Source organism: Mustela nivalis (genome assembly GCF_964662115.1).
Source record: "Mustela nivalis genome assembly, chromosome: 6".
Lineage (NCBI taxonomy): Eukaryota > Metazoa > Chordata > Mammalia > Carnivora > Mustelidae > Mustela > Mustela nivalis.
Genome location: NC_139025.1, coordinates 25,342,462 through 25,362,742, shown reverse-complemented (window position 1 = coordinate 25,362,742; position 20,281 = coordinate 25,342,462).

The window sequence follows — 20,281 nt, the reverse complement described above, 5'->3', positions numbered from 1 at the left end:
ACCTTAAAAAAAAAAAAAGTTGCCTTTGTCTGGAGAGGTCAGTGGAAAGCCCCTAGAAAGTGCAATAGTTAATGGCCCAAAGGGTAAAATAAAACAGATCCCCAAACTAATGTTTTGCACCTAAAAACACATTTCTGGTTTGTTAATTAGGAAATAAACTACAATGCAAACACATGATCTAAATCTCTGTCCTTGGCTTGATTTATCATGTGACTAAACTCGGGGTGTGAGTAGAATCATAAAAATCTTCATACTGATGAACCTGAAAAGATAGGCTTACCTATTTTTTCTCCCATATTTAGACACATTCAATGGAAGATTTTTTTTTTAGATTTTTATTTTAACTCATACCTCTGATATTTGCATTAAGGTAATAAAAAATAGAGTTTTTCATAGGAATTTTCTTCACATCAGACTTACTTAAAAATACCTTTATTGTAGGTGTACTACAAAGCTAAATTCTTAAGAGTAGGGGTTCAATTTAAGTCTCAGTTTAAATTTGACTGCCATCAGACCTAAATCCCCATGGTGCAGACAATAGTCTTTAAACTCCTTTCTATATTTGGACTTTCTGTTTTCCTTCTAATACATATTTTCTACTTTGCTACATCAGTGGAACAAATATCACTGCCAATTATGATTGTCCAAATATCATTCTCCTGCTCAGAAAGATAAATGTTTTATTTCTCTTACATCAAATCTAAATTCCACATTCCTTGAGTGAATTTGAAAACCTTCCTTAATTTAATCCTTTTTACCTAGGCAAGCTTGCTACATCCAAATAAAATATTTTCTGCCTCTTTCTCCTCAACCTGTGCCTCCCCCCAAACATGCATTCTCACTTCTCCCACTTCATCTATTTTACCTTCGTTTCCATGAAATCCATGTGTTTTGTGTCTCTAAATTCAACAAATCCTTCAAGGGCCGACTTCAATTCTCTCTCTTCCAGCCCATTACAGACAGTGACTTTGGTGAAAAGAAATTGCATTTACTGACCGTATGATAAAATTTTGCATACTTGAAAATACCATATCTTGTGTTTCTCTGGTTTTGTGAAAAGTCATTATCACAGTGCTGTGAGCCCAGTATAAGTTCTTTATAAATATGGATTGATCGACACTTCCAGTTAATTTCCCTCTAGCATTTCTGTAAAGATAGAGATAGTAAATTTTAAGATATCACTATGTATTCTATCCTTGTATGACAGTGAATAAGTCACCTGGCATTTGTGTCCAGTTGTTTCAAAGCTTTACTATACTATTCACTATCATTATACATCAAAAAAGTTTGCATTTTCAGATCCAATGGTGAGCCATCATTGCAAAAAAGAGCATAATTAGATGTGTTAAATACTAGAGTGATCACATGTATTAAGATCCTTCTACTGCAGTCTCTTAAAAACTGAAACACAAGCCAAATAGAGTCAATTATTATAAATAAAACATAATTCTAGTGATGCAAGCTTTTCTAAAGCATTATTATTTCTGCACATTAGGTGATGTTCTTTGGAACCAAAAAATAAATAGTAAAATATGACCATTCACAAGGGCTGCACGTTATTAGATTTCTGGGTAAACTACTGTTTTACCTTCATATTTCAGAGAGCCACATCACAGACAGGATGTTTCCATTATGTAATAAGATTCTGCCTAAAACGTTGTATGTGTATGTGTAATTTGTACATTTTATTGAGAATTCAACTCTTTTCCTCCATTGATTCACAGTAGATATATATTTCAGATTTTTAATGCCCCTTTTCCCTTCTCAGGAAACTCTTAATTCCAAATGTTAAATATTTCTGCCCTACCCTTCACATTTATTTTTTAAGTTTAATCCACGATCAAATGATTAAATGCATTCCAAAACCTATATTTTTTAAAAGTCTGATAGTAAATATTTCACAATAGTTATTTTACCAATTTACGTGCTTTGTCACTTAATCCGCATTTTCCTCAACCGCTCATGTACTAACACACGCTCTGGTCAAGGCTTCCTTTCTTCTGGATTCTGTTTTTACCACCTCTTTCCTTCTCTCAGTCATGCTTTCTTGTTTGTTTAAAATTTTTGGAAAGTCAAAGAGAACCGTAAACTTGCTAAAATTCCTCAAATATTTAGAAGGTTTAGATCCCTTATCATAACTAGCAAGAAGAAAGAAATTAAAAAAAAAAAAAAGGAATACTTGTGCTTCCCACCATTGTTTTTGCTCTAAAATCCTCTTAATTTTGAATAAAAATTATTGTTTTAACAGCAGGAACCCATGGAGATTGACAGAGAAGGAATTTATGCAGAGTAGGCAGATATGAAATTCTCCAGAGCACATATCTATCAGTCAGAACTTGTCAAATCAGGTGAAACACTGATAATACAGCACTTATCAGCATGTAGCCATTTTTGTCACGGTGATTGAAGTAAAGACCTGAGCTTTTGCCAAAAATAATTTTCCACAAAGTCTCCTCCACACATGCTTTTCTGAATATTGAAATAAACTAAAACATTTTGCCATATTTGTGCAGGATAACTGTGGGCATAAAAGCGTAAAGCTGGATTAGGGCTAACCATGAAGTGTCAATGTAAATCCTCTTGGGGGCAGAATGATAAGGACCCAGAGACAGAAAACCTTATTCTCTAGAATCATAGATAATAGGGATGCTACCCACTTGAGTTTCACATGGTGATTTCTGTAACCAACCATAAAAGAAATTAGGTCAAAGAAACCAAGGAGACCAAGAGATCAAAACCGATGACCTTATTTGAACATTCAGATTGAGACATGCCTGAAATCAGGCACAGTTCCTTGGGCTTCCCAGTTTTATGAGCCAATAAATTCACTTCTACTGTTTCAATTTGTATGAACTGACTTTTTATCATGGAAAAGTCCCATTTTTTTCCTCTCAAATAAACCAGAGTGATTGTATGCTCTGGGCTGGACTTGGCTGATGGCTGTCTTCTGGCCAATTAGCCCCCTTCATGTAATGTAAAGGTGTTGAAATTACAAAGACTTTCAACAGAATGGCTCCACAGAGTTGGCCCCACCATAATTTTCCTTCAGTTAAATGTGTGCTTTTTGCCTAGGATGCGGAAGAGCAATCGTTGCCTCTGATGTCAGTCTATCATGAAGCGACATCAGGAGAACTAACATCAGACTCAATGCTTTCCCGGAGTCACATTACCAAACAGTCCAAAATATTCTTTGTGTTTTCCTTCCAGCCTTAAATCTTTACCTCAGGGTGCCCTTTGGGTGATTTCCCTCTGCAGCCTCTGAGGCATATTCTTGAAGGGACTTGCTCTCAGCTGGCTATCAGTCCAAATCTTCCTAACTGTGGAATAATCTCTTTTTCATCATGCTAGTCAGGTGCCATGGCAGGCTGTGCAAGCAAGAATCTGGACAGTTGGAGACCACTGAGTATCCTTTAAATTGCATCCTGTAAGGAGCTTGCTAGTCTGTCTTCTCTGAAGTCTGCCTGTGTTAGAAGAGAGAGGAGTCTACATAGAAGGAGGACCCGGGATGCGCATAAACCCATGGGGTTTTCCCACTTTTCATTATAAGCAACTTCTTAACATCTAAGACAAATGCTCTGTTCTAACCATCAGGTTCAAAAACCTGTTGCAGTGTTTTACTTTCTGAAAAAGAATAATAATCTAATTTTTGTCTTTGCATGGGTTGTTATAGATGATATTGATTTGCATTTCTTAACTAGAGGTAAACTTTCAAGTCTCACTTCGTTTGGTTAACAACAAAAAATATTTATCTTCTGCGTGGTTTCCTTTCACTTTGATAAATGGGGTTTCTTTTACATTTAAGAAAGCATTGCAATCCAAGGAATAAAAGGCTAGATAACTGAATTATCTAACTAATCTTAAAATATCCTACAAAACTCATTTACACACAGAAACACACACACACACACACACACACACACACACATTCACATATTCCCCTAAATCCTAAATAAATAACAAGGAATAAAAACTTACTAAGGAAATGGAAAAGGACCTCTCATGGCTTAAATGGTTTTGAGAATATGCCTGTTAAATAAATTTTACACGTGATCTGAAGTGCGAGCCAAGGAAGTACATATGGTGAAACTTTAGCAAATACTTACTGGGAGAGTAACCCACAAAGGAATTAAAGATCCTAGCCACATATTTAATTTTTTCACCCAAACTGTTAAAAGTTATGTCATTTTTCACTGGAGAATGTAGGTTGGTTAATGGATTTAACACTACCATTTGGTCTAATTTCCTGATGTCTGCTCCAATCATTGTATAAGCCTCTTTAGGGAGGGGGAAAAAAAAATCTTAGAGCTTTATCTCCTTGTTTTTTGTGTTCTCACGTAGGCACTCTGTTATTTTTTTTACCGACTGATAGCTGAGGTTGATTGAAAAAGAGACAATACAGGACAGAGAGGAGTTTTAATGTGCTCTACCTATCCCTGAACCCAAAACAACTAAGATAAAAATATTTTCCAACATAAACCATACTTTGTAGGTCAGGATGGAAAATCTGGAAGAAAAAAGTAAGTGCTTTACTCTATTTATATAAAATGTGTTTTCTGGTTTTCATAATTTTCTTTCCCTCCTATCGGAATGTAGTTTTATCTTCTCAAGTTTATGTTGCTCTTCCTAGCAAAGCTTTTAAGCTGATGATTATTCTAGCAGCAGCAATTAGCCATTGCACCCTGTATTTGAGTAAATTTGTTTGTCTAGCAAAGATTTTTAAATAAGGCTTTGAAGGTCCCCTTTAGAAGGTTTGGGATCCTGCTCTTTAGCTAACTGTATACAACAACTAGCAATTTGATTACAATGTTTCATAGCATTCATTATTAATCCAAACAGCCATTGAAGATAAATGAAAGTTTAGAAAAGATAAATTAAAATTTAGAGTTGGAACCTGAGTTCCCATTGCAACTCCACCATTGTTCAGCTGTGTGACCTTAGATTATTTCCATACCTTCTCTAAGTTTACTTTCTTATCTAAAATAGAGATAGAAATTGCTTCCACTGCATATTGTTATGATGACTAAGTGACATAATGCACACTTTCATAGGATGTTTAATAAATAATGAATACCCCAAATAAAGCAATGACTCAATTATTAGTATTAGTATTAGTAGTAAATATTAAAATTAAGTATTAAAATTGTCATTCAGTACTAATCCCCTCACATCATAGAGACTATAGAAATATAGAAAAATAGTTTGGTTTTGGCCATGTTAGAATTGTTCTTCATAAACTCTAAATGATTCTTCATATACTTTCACAAAAATAGGCAAACCCTTGTTTCAGAGTTCCAATTTCTTTATTGTTATATTGTTAGTCACTAAAACATATACTTTCCTAAGCACAGAGCTCATCCTCAAGTTCATTTCTTACAATATTTCTTACACATAAATATTTAGAAAAGAAATGCTAGACTTTAAACATCTCAGACTGAAACCATTTCTACCAAAGCTGAAAAAGTAAATATGATTCATTATTAGTACATTTATTTGCTTGTTTTTTAAATTTATGATTTATTCTTTACTATGTCCCAAAAGAACTTGATAGATGAATAATCATGCACAAAATGGAAACAAGATTATGTTATCACAATCTTATGGTACTGATTCCTGAAAAATAGTACTTTATTTTGTTTGGAGTTTCCTGGAAGTAGAGGGAAAGAGTAATCGAGAGGGACCATGAAGCCACAACAAAGCTGAGTGTGCAATAGGCTTAGTTAAACTAAATGCCATTGATGAAAACATAGTAGGTGCTCAAAACTGGTATCTTTTTCAAAATCAGTCCTCATAGCAACTTTTTAAAATATGTGTTATTGTACCCATTTTAGACATCGATCATTGGTGGTCATAGCTACACAGAAACAAAATGACAGACTTAAGATTCACACTCAAAACTGCCTGAATTCACTTCTTAGTATTTTAACAAAAGTTGTGAAATAACTCTAGTAGAATTACATAGACCCTGGATTTCTGTTCCAATGCAAATTACAGAAAGGAAGAAATAAGTAGGGCATGTGTTGCTAATAATTGGGACTCAATGGTCTCTTTCCAGAGAAGTAAAGGTGACCCGAATTATTTGCAAATTCATATTTGTAAATGTCTACTCGCTAAAATTTATTTGTAACCCTGAATCTATATTTACTATGTTTTCATGATTATTCATGAGTAGATGCAGAGCAGTGAAAAATTGAGTCAGCATTGTCTGAAGTGCGAGTTCCTGTATGAGGTGGAAAAAGGTGATGCCCTGATTTTTTGTGTCAGTTTTCATTTTGTAAACAAGTGTCCTTTTCATGATCTATTTAGAGCTATGTTTCGTGAGGGTTTTTTGTTTGCACTTTTATCCAAAGGGGACCCACTATGCCAATGAGAGCTTCTATGTTTACCTTTGCTCTTTGGAAGATTCCTTAATAAATCCTAGCATCATACCATACAAGCTGGATAGATGTGTTTGATATATGTGGAATCCAACCACCTCTCACTCTCTCCACTGCTACCTTCCTGGTTCAAGCGACTTCAAATACCACGGCCTGGCCTCAAGTAGAAATTATTCTCCCCAGAGCTGATGGAAGAATCCTTTCAAAAATCTTAGTCCGATCACTCTTGCACTCAAAATTCTCTATGGGCTATCTTCTCACTAACAGTTAAGTTCAAAATCCTTGACCAAGTAGGACCTCCATACCCTAGTCCTTCCTCCCTCTCTCCCTCTGACATCATCTCCTATCACATTCCTTTCTCCTCACTGTATCCACACTTGTCTCCAGCTGCTTCTGGAATATTCTAGACATTGTCACTTCTTTCTACAGAAATCCATAGAACTCACATTCTTCATTCAGATCTCCATTCAAACACGACCTCCTTAAAGACACCTGACATAGCGAGCTCCTCTAAAATTGTTCCCTCTCCCATCAATGCCACATTTACTTCTTCATCATTAGCCAGTCCCTGCTGAAACATAAAATCCATGATAGCAGATTTGTTGTTGTTGTTGTTGTGCTCTTTGCCATATATCCAGAGCTTCAATCAGTGCCTGGCATATAGAAGATACTCAATAAATATTGTTGAATAAATAAGCTCACAAGACTAAAATATGTTGATTTGATTAAGCTGATTCCATGACAAAGGACCACTGAGAACCATCATTTCTAGTTGATATTTTATTTCCGGTTCATGTGACTCAAATGCAGCAGTACTGTAGTCACTTATCTATTCATTTCCATCATATCTGTTACTGCAAAGAAAGGAGGGGAGCAAGCTACTGTTCACACGCTCTTGATTCAAGTAAATATTAAAAATTCAGGGAAAAAATTCCAAACCCCGGTTTCAGAAGAGTTACCGTCTCCTCCTTTACGTTTATCTTTCCATCTTTCCATATCATTCTAACATGCATATGGAGCACCTGTGATGATTAATTTTCTGTCAGTTTGCTTGGCTAGACTATGGCACCAGTTGTTTAGATGTTTGTCTAAATGTTGTCATGAAGATGTTATTCACAGATGATTAATTAAGTCATTCAACTTTGAGTAAAGAAGATTCCCTTCTACAATGGGGCCTCGTCCAATCAACGGAAGTCCATAACAGTAAAGACAAATATTTCCTGAGTGAGAAGCCATGGCCAATGTGGCCTTGAGATGGCAAAGTAGAAATCCTGCCAGAGTTTTAAGCTTGTTCATTTCAAACTCAAGACTCAACTTCAACTCTTACATGAATTTCCAGCTTGGCAACCTTCTCTCTAGATTTTAGGATTGCCAGCCCCCATGGTGTAAGCCAATTCCATTAAATGATCTCTCCTGATATACATATATCCTATCAATTATGTTTCTCTGGAGAATCCTGACAATTACAGCACATGAGTGTTGACCTGATCAGTAATATTAATCATGAGACTTCTTAAAAGGCTACCTCAGGACTATGGGCATCACAGATAACAGAAAGTTTCCAGTGTCCACAGAAAGAAACCATATATAATCCACAGGATGCTGAATCGTGAATCCGTGACACTACAAGGCAAGAGTATTGTACTCTTGTAAATTCCTTCATTGATCCAACGTGGGAAAGAAACCATAACTATTCTAGAAGGCTAACCATTCACATCAGTTTTCAGAATTCAAAGAGAGATAACTGAGCTAATTCAGTATTCAGTGATTTTTGCTGCCACTGAAGTCTTAGTAAAGAACTTAGAATTTAGCAAACCTAAGGGCTCTTTCTCAAATAGATCTGGAGTCCTTACAGTTCTGTGGGACCTCAGTTGCCTAGACTTCCTGACATCATCCTCTTCATGGCTTCTGTCTGAAGTCCCAGAGCAGGATCCAGGATTCATGTAACAACCTCACCTTTAACAGTGGGCAGTCATCATAATCCTAGCTTTTATAACTCAGTATAAGACTGTTTTGAAGACATCACTGTGGCAATCTCTTCTCAGAATGTGTGAGGTAAGAGCAAGCATGACTCTTTATAAATTCTAAACACTAAGATGGCAAAAGCCACAAACACATTTCTTGCAATTCCCACCAAGAAACAATCTTATAATAAAAAAAGAAAAAAAAAAAAACAAAACCTCTTTTAGCAACCCATACAAATCCCAGAATTTATCATATTTCAGAATGAATAAGATAGTGATAAGTAAGTCCAACAGCAAATGGGGGATAAATGAAACAGTTAATGGTATTCTGACCTTCTAAAGGAGAGACAGGAGAAGATAAGCCTATCTGCTTGCAGCCTAAAACAGAAGGCATCAGAAATATACTGATTCATTTCCAAACTTAGACCCAAAATATAGAAAAGATATTGATTAAGTATACTTCTTTGCCTGCTCCACCCAATATACAGGCTTCTGTGCTGCTTGTGTGTGGGTGCGTGGGTATGTGTGTTCCATGAGTCTTTACCTTGACAAGCCCATGTGAGTGGGTTTCAGAAGACTGGGGCACACTATCTTCTGAGCCCATTTTTTCCTCAGTAAATCTGAAGACTTCTGAAACCATTTCTCTGTGCATTCAGGCCACACTCCTAGTTGCCTTTGGAGTATTGACTAGATCCCTGTTGTGAAGCCATATGACAGAGTGTAAAGAACTTAGTTTCAGTGTAGAGCAGAGAGGCATGCTTAGGCAATTAGTCAACCTCCTTAAAGATTCCTCTCCTGAAGGAGAGAGGAAATGGCACTATTTACTTCGGAGGATGAAATAAATTAATACATTCCAGGCACAGGAAAAGTGATCAACTTGAATTAATTATGCATTGGAAGGTCCTGGAGATGTTGCATTAGCAAAATCTAAACTAGGTAAGCTGAGTGCAAGGAAAATAAGAATGATGAGAAATGAGAGGCTGAAGTGTGCTTGAATGCTTAGAAATGTCCTCATGGCCAACACTTTTACTGGAAAGTGGTATTTTGGAGAGTTAAAAAAGAAATGTGAGGGACAGTTAGGTGAGATAAGTCACGTGTTCAAAGACAAAATGGAAATGGCCAGAGTGTGTGCCAGCACCTATCCATGCTAATGGAAGTGAATGCACCTTGGAAATGTGGAAAAACCAATATGGTGGATAAGTAGAGGCCAGTTATCACCAATTCCTTTTCTAATATAAAATTACAAAAATTTTCCTTAGCAACATTAAAAATTTTAAATTCAGTCTACTTATTTATATTTTGATGACGTATTTTCAAAGTATTCAAAATAGTAGTTTGGAAGTTTCAGAAAGTTAACCTGTTTTCTTATCCATTTATTGATTGTTTGCAGTTAGAAGAAAGAAGGAAAAAAAAAACCTGCTTACCGCATCTACTTTAGAGAGAAAAAAGAAATCCAATAATACTGTGTGAAGTAATCATGAGATTTATTAAAGACTGGAGATTACTTTGACCAAGTGTTGACAGTCTAAGTCTTGGATTTAAAATTACTTTAATAGCTTAACCAAATGCATCTTGGGCTTTAATTAATGCAAAATGTTGAAAAATAAAGTTTGGAATCAAAATATGTCTTAATTTTCCAGCCCTAATCTAGTATTTACCAAATCTGGAAATAATAAAGAAGTTTCTAGGATTTATTTATTCATAAGTAAATAGCATAACAGTCAAAATATTTCTAGCTCATCAAGCTTAAGCAACATTTCCTCATAAAAAAAAAAAAAACTGTGGACAGGCAGCAGGTGTCAAAGGAAAATTTCATCAGACACCAGCATGACCTACATGCCTCCTATGATCCTTTCTACACCCACAAAATATATTGGAAAAATTAATCTTGTACAAGATTGCAGGACCCACCACTGACCTTAGCCGAGTTTCATAACTTCTCAAAACACAAACAGTGCCATCATCATGTAAAGAATGTCTTGGGTCAGAGTGCCATTTCACTCTCTGAATCATAAAGAAGACGGAATTACTGCTTTGTTAAGTATGCTCCCTAGATAAACACACTCTATACAGAAATATGCTTTATTTGATTATTTTCCTGAAGTGTGAGGTATTTTGTTGTCTTTCAGCAGAAAGAGAATACTCACCCTGGGACGATGCTTGGTAAAGTAATACAGGAAACTACTTTTTCTAATTAGCTGCTCAAGCATTTAAAACATTTTTAATAGTGTTATCAAAATGTATCTGACATTAATTACTACTTCGCTAGGATGGGGTCAAAGGTTCAGATTCTGTTACAAATTTTTGAGGCAACAGATAATAGAGCTAATGCTTCAGTAGTTAACTGATCAAAAGGTTGCATTAGCAAAGTCTAAACTAGTTAAGCTGAGTGCTAGGAAAATGTGCAACAACATTCTGTAACACAATATTGTGAATATTTTTAATCTTAAGGTAAAAAGATGCTAAGGCAGATTTGAACTAATTTGATTGCTAAAGCACTTCAACACTGATATAAATCTGACAGTAAATAGATTATGAAAACTGAGTTTGCAGATTTTTGTGATCCATGTCAGGACAGAGTGCCTGTTTTATCAATGTAGAATTACACCGAATGCACCAAGTACCAATCTAGCAGAACATTTTACAGCTAAACTTCAGAAAGCCCTTCTGCCATATCATTAAATGCAAAGACTTCTAAAACAGATCAGAGCTTCAGGATTGGGGAAGCCCCTTAATTTAGATTAGAGGTGAAGTTATTTTTATATTTGAGCAACCCAACTTTTCCCATCCCATTCTTCTCTCATTTGGACAGTCCTGAAGATACTAGAGACAATTTTCCAAATGCTTTCTGTATACCTTATATTGGACCTGAGTGGAAAAAAACTGGAGTCTGGGGAAGGGATTATCCTTCAGACTTCTATAAAGTAGAATATGAGGAAATCATCCTATCATGCAACTTTGAAACGAAAGAAGTATCCCCAAGGTCAGGGCACTACCTTGAGGAGAAATTTCTCACTAAGCACTGAAACAACCATTTAGGAAGGGAAATAGCCATTTGCAGGATGGTCTGAAACTTAAATCCAATATACTTGAATGATTGGTAGATAAATGATGATGGGAAACTTCTATTTTTAAGGCTCAAAAATTATTCTGTCTTTAGGGGAAGACTTCAATTCCTTAAGCTGGAATGATTCTTAATTTGATTATTTTTGCCTATTCAAAAAATTTTAAGTAACCAGTTCTAGGAGAGAGACTCTGAGTTAGTTAAGATTGCCAGAGAAAATACAGGATGCCTGGTTAAATTGAAATTTTAGGCAAAGAACAAATAATTATTATATAAGGGTAAAGTATATATAGCACTTTTGTTGCTAAATCTGACAACCCTCATTATAGTGAGTTAACTTTATGACATAAAATGTTACAAGGGCACCTGGGTGTCTCAGTGGGTTAAAGTATCTGTCTTCAGCTCAGGTCATGATCCCAGGGTCCTGGGATAGAGCCCCACCTCGGGCTCTCTGCTCAGCAGGGAACCTGATCCTGCCCCAACCCCTCTGTCTGCCTCTCTGCCTACTTGTGATCTCTTTCTCTCTGTTAAATAAATAACATTGAAAAAAAAGTTATAAAAACATAAAAATGTAAAATATCTTCATGAAGAGTCACACTCTATCTCTGCAAATTATAATTATAATATGGCCTGGGAAATGGATTGACAATTGGAAGCAAGAATTAAACAGTTTTTTTCTTTTCCCTTCCTCTTGCTCTACAGATTTGGTATAGTAAAGTTAAGATCAAAGTCATCCCCATGGATGAAAAATGGCCCCTGCAATATCTGTGCTGGAAGTCCAGGACAGAAGAAGACAGGTGGTTAGTTAGAGTTACTTTGGGGATATCCTAGCCTATAGATATAAGAGCTGGGACAAGTGACAACCAGGAAAAATTTGTGAAACAAATAAACATTATTCAGAATCACCCAGAAATCTTTGGGGAGTGGAATCTTACAAAAGACTGAAGATTTTGTGGTTAAGCAAGATGGGGTTTAGACCATTGTCTAAAGGGTCATTTTAATGAGAAATGGATCACTGAAGGTTAAAACACAAATGCATTTATTTAGCCCATCACCCCAAATTTGATACCACTATGTCACCTCGACTCATATGTGACAGAAATACTCACAAGTATGTTCCATTGACTCAAAGTCTGGGTTATATTTAGATATAACCTTACAGACATTTTAGATTTTCAAAAGTTAAGACATATTTATTTGTCCATTATTTGTCTAGGTGGGGCCCTAAAAGGCCCTTATCTTATATACCATTAAGTCTAACTTGACTGCCAATGTGTAATATGTCAATGTAAGTGAGACTCACTCCTGCAAAAGACTAATTCTATAAAAACCAGTAGGAAAACTCCTTCTAACTTAAAACCATACTTATGGATGGCTTTTGATACTACATTTAAGTATTCATACCTCACAGACAAATGAGAGTGACCAAAATTGATTTCCCAAGTCCCCAGAAACAGTTCCCAAGGTATACTAAATTAATTTCTATCTTTACTTCTTACATTAACTTAATTCAATTTATTAATTAGCAATTTCAAAATATAACAATAAAACATCTCATCACTATGTGGTATCTTTTAATGTTTTCAGGCACTTTCTGATAATCTGCTTTTGGAAGATGTTAATGACCTTTCTATCAGTTTATATTTATGCAATATTGCCAGAATAAATGCTCATATAAGTGGCCACTTAGAGAACTCTGTGAAAGATTTAATCAAGCATAGAGGAGTGCTATTACTACCTTTTAAGCTCCTTGAGGTTGTTTTCTGTTTGTTTGTTTGTTTGTTTTTTCCTTTAGCTGTGTTTAAAACAGTGAGTGAATGCATGGATGAAGAATGAATGAATGAATGACATAGATGGATGAAAGATACATAGATTTTAAATGTCCATTTTAATTTTTTTAAGATTTTATTTATTTATTTGACAGTCAGAGATCACAAGTAGGCAGAGAGGCAGGCAGAGAGAGAGGGAGGAGGAAGCAGGCTCCCTGCTGAGCAGAGAACCCAATGCGGAGCTGGATCCCAGGACCCTAAGGTCATGACCTGAGCCGAAGGGAGAGGATTTAACCCACTGAGCCACGCAGGTGCCCCTAAATGTCCATTTTAAACTGTAGTTAAAATGAGTGACAAAGTGTTCTGTAATATGAATAACTCCTTTAAAGAATTACTTTTTCAGATGACTATCAATACGTTTGGAAAAGAATGAAATTAGATTAAAAACCAACATGTGAATATTAACTATGCAGGCATTCTTTGGGGGAAAAGTCCTGAACCTCCAGCAAAGGTTGTACTATTGCACTTCTTAAACCCATAGAGAACAAATTGTTTGCTTTGGTTGCTTCTTCCCATATTTTCCATTGAGCTGAGATGCCAGAAGATGCCACTAGCTCAGAGAAAATGGTAAAGACGATTTTATATCTTTATGTGCATGAGCAAGTTTCATAGGTAAAGAGAAATCGATAGTAAGAAGCACAATACACTAATGAAATTGCTCCACACACATGAAATTTCCATCACAGATTCCCTAATGTTGGGTTGTCTCTATGTCCAAAATCTTGTGGACTTCAGTTAATGTAGCCTTTTCCAGAGGGTTTTTTTTTCCCCCTGAAAGCAAGGAGAATAAATCCATAAAATGCTGCAACCACAAAGCATAAAGTCTGATGGTAAAGCTATTGCTTAGCTTAGGGTTTAATAATATTATTTAAAACCATTTTACCTCAACATTGAAAAAAACAAATCTACTTTAATAAGGTTAGGGAACAAAAGTTATTGCCTTGTGATAGCTGCTCATAAGCGAGGTTTGGGCTCTGTCACTAAAAAGAACATAAATTGGTTGAAAAACTCCAAATTTTGGTCAACCAACCACTTTGTTTTTCTTACCACAAAGCTAAACTTATTGTTTAAATGACTTCTAAAATAAATCCAAATAAAGTAGTTATTGATCAAGAACGGGCAACAATAATTCCAAATAAAACATTTCTTCATCATTAATCAGGGAAACAACCAGTTGAATTAAGCAGTTACCTGGAGCAAATTACTAGAATGTGTGCCAGGGGATAAAGTAGAATACAAGATATAGTCCTTTTCCTCCAGTCCCTGTAATATAATGATAGGAAGTAAAATGTTTAAGAAAAATCTAAGATTTGGTTGACTAGATTCTAAGGTTGTTATTCTAAACTATTTTGGACCACTTACTCCATTAAGAAACACAGTTTACACCATAAACTAGTACACATAGAACAGTCGCCAACACAAACACATAAAACACACACAATAGGTAACACTTACACCTATTGCATGTAAAGAATTCTGACATTTTTCTTTTTTTTTTTATTTAAATGATGACTTAGACCCTACAATTTCAAAAACATTGGTCTAGGGGACAAGACTGTGATATCATTAAGAGCAGGAAGCTTGTCTTAAATCCCTCCATTCCAAGGAGTTAGTTCAGTGTCTCAAGTTGGATGAATGGGTAGTACATTTTTAATGAATAACGGAATGAATGGATAAATATATGCATCGCATTAAAAATAAAAAAGTGGCACTCTTAGGAGTAGTTATTACAATATAACCTACAGCATATCCCTACTATTGTTCACAAAGTAGCTAGATTTGGGAGATGGAAAGATGAATCGGTAGACAGATAATTGATAGATGATAGACAAATAGATAGATTGATAGAGTGAGTGAACTAGAGCAAGTCTTCCCAGCTAATCAAACAGGCTTTAAAGTCTTTCATCTTTCTAGATTAAGGGTTTTCAACTAATAAATACTGTATTATTGTATTTGGTTAAGAACATGGGTTTAGGAACATCTGGATGGCTGTCAGTTAAGCGGCTTCCTTCACCTCAAGTCATGATCCCTGGGTCCTGGGATTGAGCCCTGCTGGAGAATTCCTGCTCAGTGGGGAGTCTGCCTCTTCCTCTCCTTCTGCCTGCCACTCTGCCTACTTGTTATCTCTCTCTGTCTCTCTGTCAAATAAATAAATATAATCTTAAAAAAAAAATGGATTTAAGAACCAGACTAGCTGGATTCCAATTCCTAGCTCTGCCAATTTCTTTGTGACCCTTACCTTGTGCAAGTTACCTCAATTATAAAATGCAGATGATACTAGATATAGCTTCATAAGCTCGAGTAGAGTATTTAATGATTATATACATGTAAAACACTTAGAACACTTCCTTTTACATAAATAAATAATTAAATAAATGTCTCTCAGATTGCCTTGGTCAGTCCAGAATAGCGGACATCTATTTTGTTCAAGCTCATTCTTAAACACATGAGACATACTGATCAAGATCTGCCAATAACCAAAACATGTGACTTGGATTGTTTGTAGTAAGTTTCTGATGACCAAAAATATTCACACTCTGATCATACCCCAAAAATGCATTTTTTTTTCATTTTTAAGGTTTTTTTTAGGATTTTACATATGGTCTTTGTGGAAGACATTGCAATTTTTGCCACTGAACAACAACAGTGTTGACTGAGTAAGATTAACTCCAGCCCCAATTCAAAGATAGGTCAGAAGAACATAAGTAAATAAATTCACACTACCACATATTATCTATTGTACCACTGATTGATTCAACCATTTAATCCCAGATTATATCTCAGGATAAACCATCACTTTGATTAGAAGGGATGGGCATGTGATCTCAGGTGGTGCTATCCAAAGAAAGGAAAGGGCTTTTTATATAGATATATATATTTATGTGGAAGAGAGTCTCATATTTTAGATGGTGAAACACATAGTTGTAAACCCAGGATTTATTAAAGCCATTTTGTTACCTTGAGTGAAGTCAGCATGAGGATGAAACCAATACATGGAAGAGAGTGGAGTCTAGAAGATTCTTGAGAAATGGAGCTCATCAACCACTGGAGACCTTCCCTACCACTGGCCATCTCAGTTATGTGAATCTGTAAATGTCTGCATAAGTCAGTAGGAAGGTAATTCCCTGCTGAAGCAAGTTTCAAGCATCTGATGAGAGGGTCATCTGTATGACTTATAACATCACATCCAAAGCTCCAAACAAACTGGGACTCCCTTTTTCTTCGTAAATGGAGGCAAGTTTTTGTTAACAGATTAATTTTGTTTAAATATTTATTATTTTTAAATAAAAATATACTAAGGATTTAAAAATCGAGTGTTCACTATGTAATAACAGTGCTAAGAAATTTGCTAACATTCTTTTATTCAATTTCATGCCAACCAAATGAGGTTGATATTATAATTATCATTTATTTCAGCTGAAGAAAATTAGGCTACTAGAAATTAATAAATTTGCATTTAAGCCACATAATTAGTCAATTAGGAACTAAAATTCAAGTATTATTTTATCTAGCTGTTAAGTCTTTAGCCATTATACTTTGCTGCTTTAAATTAATTAGGTAAAAGGTGCTGTGTTAGGTAGGTGCGGGAAGCACAACTCAGTCTGGTTCAACAAAAAATTTTTGAGAGAATATTATGCATGAGGTAAGATATACAATTGAATAATTAAATCAGATGAAATTGGAAGGGCACAATCAAAGGTTTTTTTCCCCCTCACCAATGCCTTCAAGTGTAGTCTGAAATATTTACATTTTTTTCCTCACTGTGTCACTGTGGGCAGATTATCGTAAATTTTAGCTCTATGGACAGTGACCTTTCATGTATTAAAACTCTAGACCTTCCAAAGTCATAGAACGTACAAATTCAAGGATAAACTTTAAGGTAAACTATGAATTTAGGAGGGATTACAGTGTGCTAATATACACTCATCAGCTGTAACAAAAATGTCACTCTCTGGGATATTTAAAATGGAGGAGACTATACATATATAGAGTCATGAAATATATGGGAATTCTTAGTACATTTCTCTCAATTTTGCTGCAAACCTAAACTTGCTCTAAAAAAATAAATCCTTAAACAAAAATTTAAAAAAAAAAAAAAAAGCAAAACTAAACCAATGTTCCTGTTTTCAGGCATACTGTGGTAACTACTTAGAACCTCCCTCCCAACTGTAAACAACTGGAAAACTGAGAAAAATGTTTTTAAAAGGTGTTTTCAGATATTGAATAAAAACCCATGCAGGACATGATACTTCAAAAAAAGAATAAATGAGGCTAATCTACAACAATCCTAGTGCTCCAACTGGAAGCAATTATTAGCAGGAAGTGGAAATCCAAACAAAAACCTACAGTCATGCTGAGTTCAGGAGAGCAAGATCAGAGTTTTAGGACACTAAAGCAGGTGAAATCTGTGTGGCAGAATTCCATAACAAGAGAGAGCTACAAAGGAAATGAACTCAAGAAATTTACAAAGACATCCTCTTATAGGATTTGATAAATATTATAGATCAGCAAGGGTTAAACTACAGAAGCAGAATGAATAAGATGGAGATGTACATGGACATGTAATGTATTGTATTATACTAGCTTAGTTTAGTATAGATAATATATAGGTAAATACATATTTTTTAAAGATTTTAATTATTTATTTGAGAAAGAGACAGAGAGAGCACAAATAGAGGGAGGGGTCGAGGGAGAGGGACTAGCAGACTGCCCACGGAACAGATTCTCCCCCACCTTCACCCCAGTGCAGGTCTCAGTCCCAGGACCCTGAGATCATGACTGAGCTGAAGTCAGGTGCTTAACCAACTGAGTCACTCAGGACCCCTAATAGGCATATATGTGTTTAAATATATATATGTATATGTATATATAATCACTATAATGAATTGGTTTATGCAATTTTGGGGCTGGTGAAATGAGGCTGTAACAAGGCATATATATGTGTATATATGTGCAACATATACTTATATATAATTAATATAAATAATATGTATGCATGATTAATTCTATAGAATTATTACAAGGAATTGGCTTATTAAGTTTAGGGGACTGGTAAAGTTAACCTGAAGCAAGGTAGGCAGTTAGGAAGAGAAGATCATGGTCAGGCTGGAACCTATGAGCTTGAGCTGAAGGCTGGATCCACAAGCAGGCAGTTAGGAAGAGGGGATCCAGGGGAAAGGGAAAGCACTATGAGGCCTGGAGGACTTGGAGTCGTCTCCTCAGGGGGCACCTACACATACTTTCAAAGGCTTCTATGTGATTAAATCAGGTCCACCTAAGATAACTGTCTTTTGATTAACTCAAAGTTAACTGATATGATTTTAATTCCATCTGGAAAATTTCTTTACAGCAATAGTCAGCTTACCATCTAATTAATAAACTGGGAGAAGATGGGCACATGTTATAAGATGGCTACTGCCTCCCTTGTTGCCCATTCTAAGTGGAAATACAGTAGAGAGGGGATTCTAAGGAGTCTTGTTTAGTATAGAATATTTGGCATATCAAGAAGTGATCACAGATGTGAAAATTAAACTTCAAAAGGCAGGCAGAGAAGGAGCAGAAACTCATAAGTTGAGCAATCTCTATATTCACATAAGAAGGGGAAATATTTGAGTTTCCAGAAGCCAGAGCTAAGAAACCAGTATATCTCTGGATAAAAGGCTACTCTTGCCATGCCGTAGCAAAGTTTCAGAATAGGATTAAAGAGATTAAATTGATCTGCCAGGAACAAGACTGGCTGCCAAAACAAACCTCAGTGATCCTTTAAGAAAGAAAACAAAATCCAGATACTCAACAACATAATGTCAAAATGTCTAACAAATATCCAAAAATTAATAGACATGCAAAGAAAAAGGAGAATCTTACCCATCAGCAGAAGAAATGTGAATTGGTTTGAATTATTATTTTTTTAGTTGGTTTCATATTATTTGGGGATAACTATGATCAGCTTTCGTTAATGTGAAAGTTGACTGATTTCCGTTAAAAATCCAAGAGTAGAATAAAGGCAATACTCATATTCAACATTGTAGTTTGCTTTTAGCTATATTTTTCTTTAAAATTTCTTCTCCTCAAAAATCCACAGCAGAAGCATTCACTTTACTTGCCTATTTCACCTCGAGATACCACAAGAGTTAGTGTTGGTAACTGTGGTAACAGAAATGAAAGAGATGATGGAATTAGCCAACAAGAACATGAAAACAGCTATTATAACTACATTCAAGTATCCAAAGGAGCACTTGAACACAGTTAAGATATAAGTGGAAATTATAAAAAAAAATCAGATAGAAATTATAAGTATGAAACATAAAATATCTAAAATGAAAATATCTAAAATGTCATTACAGAATGACATTAACTGCAGATTAAACTCTGCAAAAGGCAGCACCTCGGTAGCTCGGTCAGTTAAACATCTTACTTTTGATCTCTGGGTCATGAGTTCAAGCCTCATATTGCACTCCAAGCTGGACATGGAATCTATTTAGGGAGGAAAAAAAAAGCTGCAAAAGTAGATTCCATTGGTATTAAAAACAGCAATAGAATCTGTAAATAATGAGCACAGTAAAAAAAAAAAAAAAATCAAAAACTGAAAGAAAATAAACAGAACCTAAAAAAATTAGTAGAAAAATATCAAGTTGCCTAAAATATGTGACTTAGGGGTTCCAAAAGAAAAAAGGAAGCAAAAATTCAAATGCCAAAAGCAATTGCAATAATAGCAACAAGAAATAGCAACAAAATATTCGACATATGTGAAGAAATAATAAACATTTTTTTCAAATTTGATTTAAAATATATACACACATAAGTCGAAGAAGCTCAAAGAACTCAAAGCAGAATAAATTCAGATACAGATGTATACACTCCAAAGTATATCAAAATCGAGTTATTAAAAGTCAATGATAAGGAAAAAATCATAAAGGCATCCAGGAAAAGTAAGGAACACTTGAAAAAAACAAAAGTAAGGATAATCACAAACTTCTTTTCAGAAACTATGCCAACCAAAATAAATATTATGACATCTTTCAGCTGATGAAAGACAAAGACCATGAAACT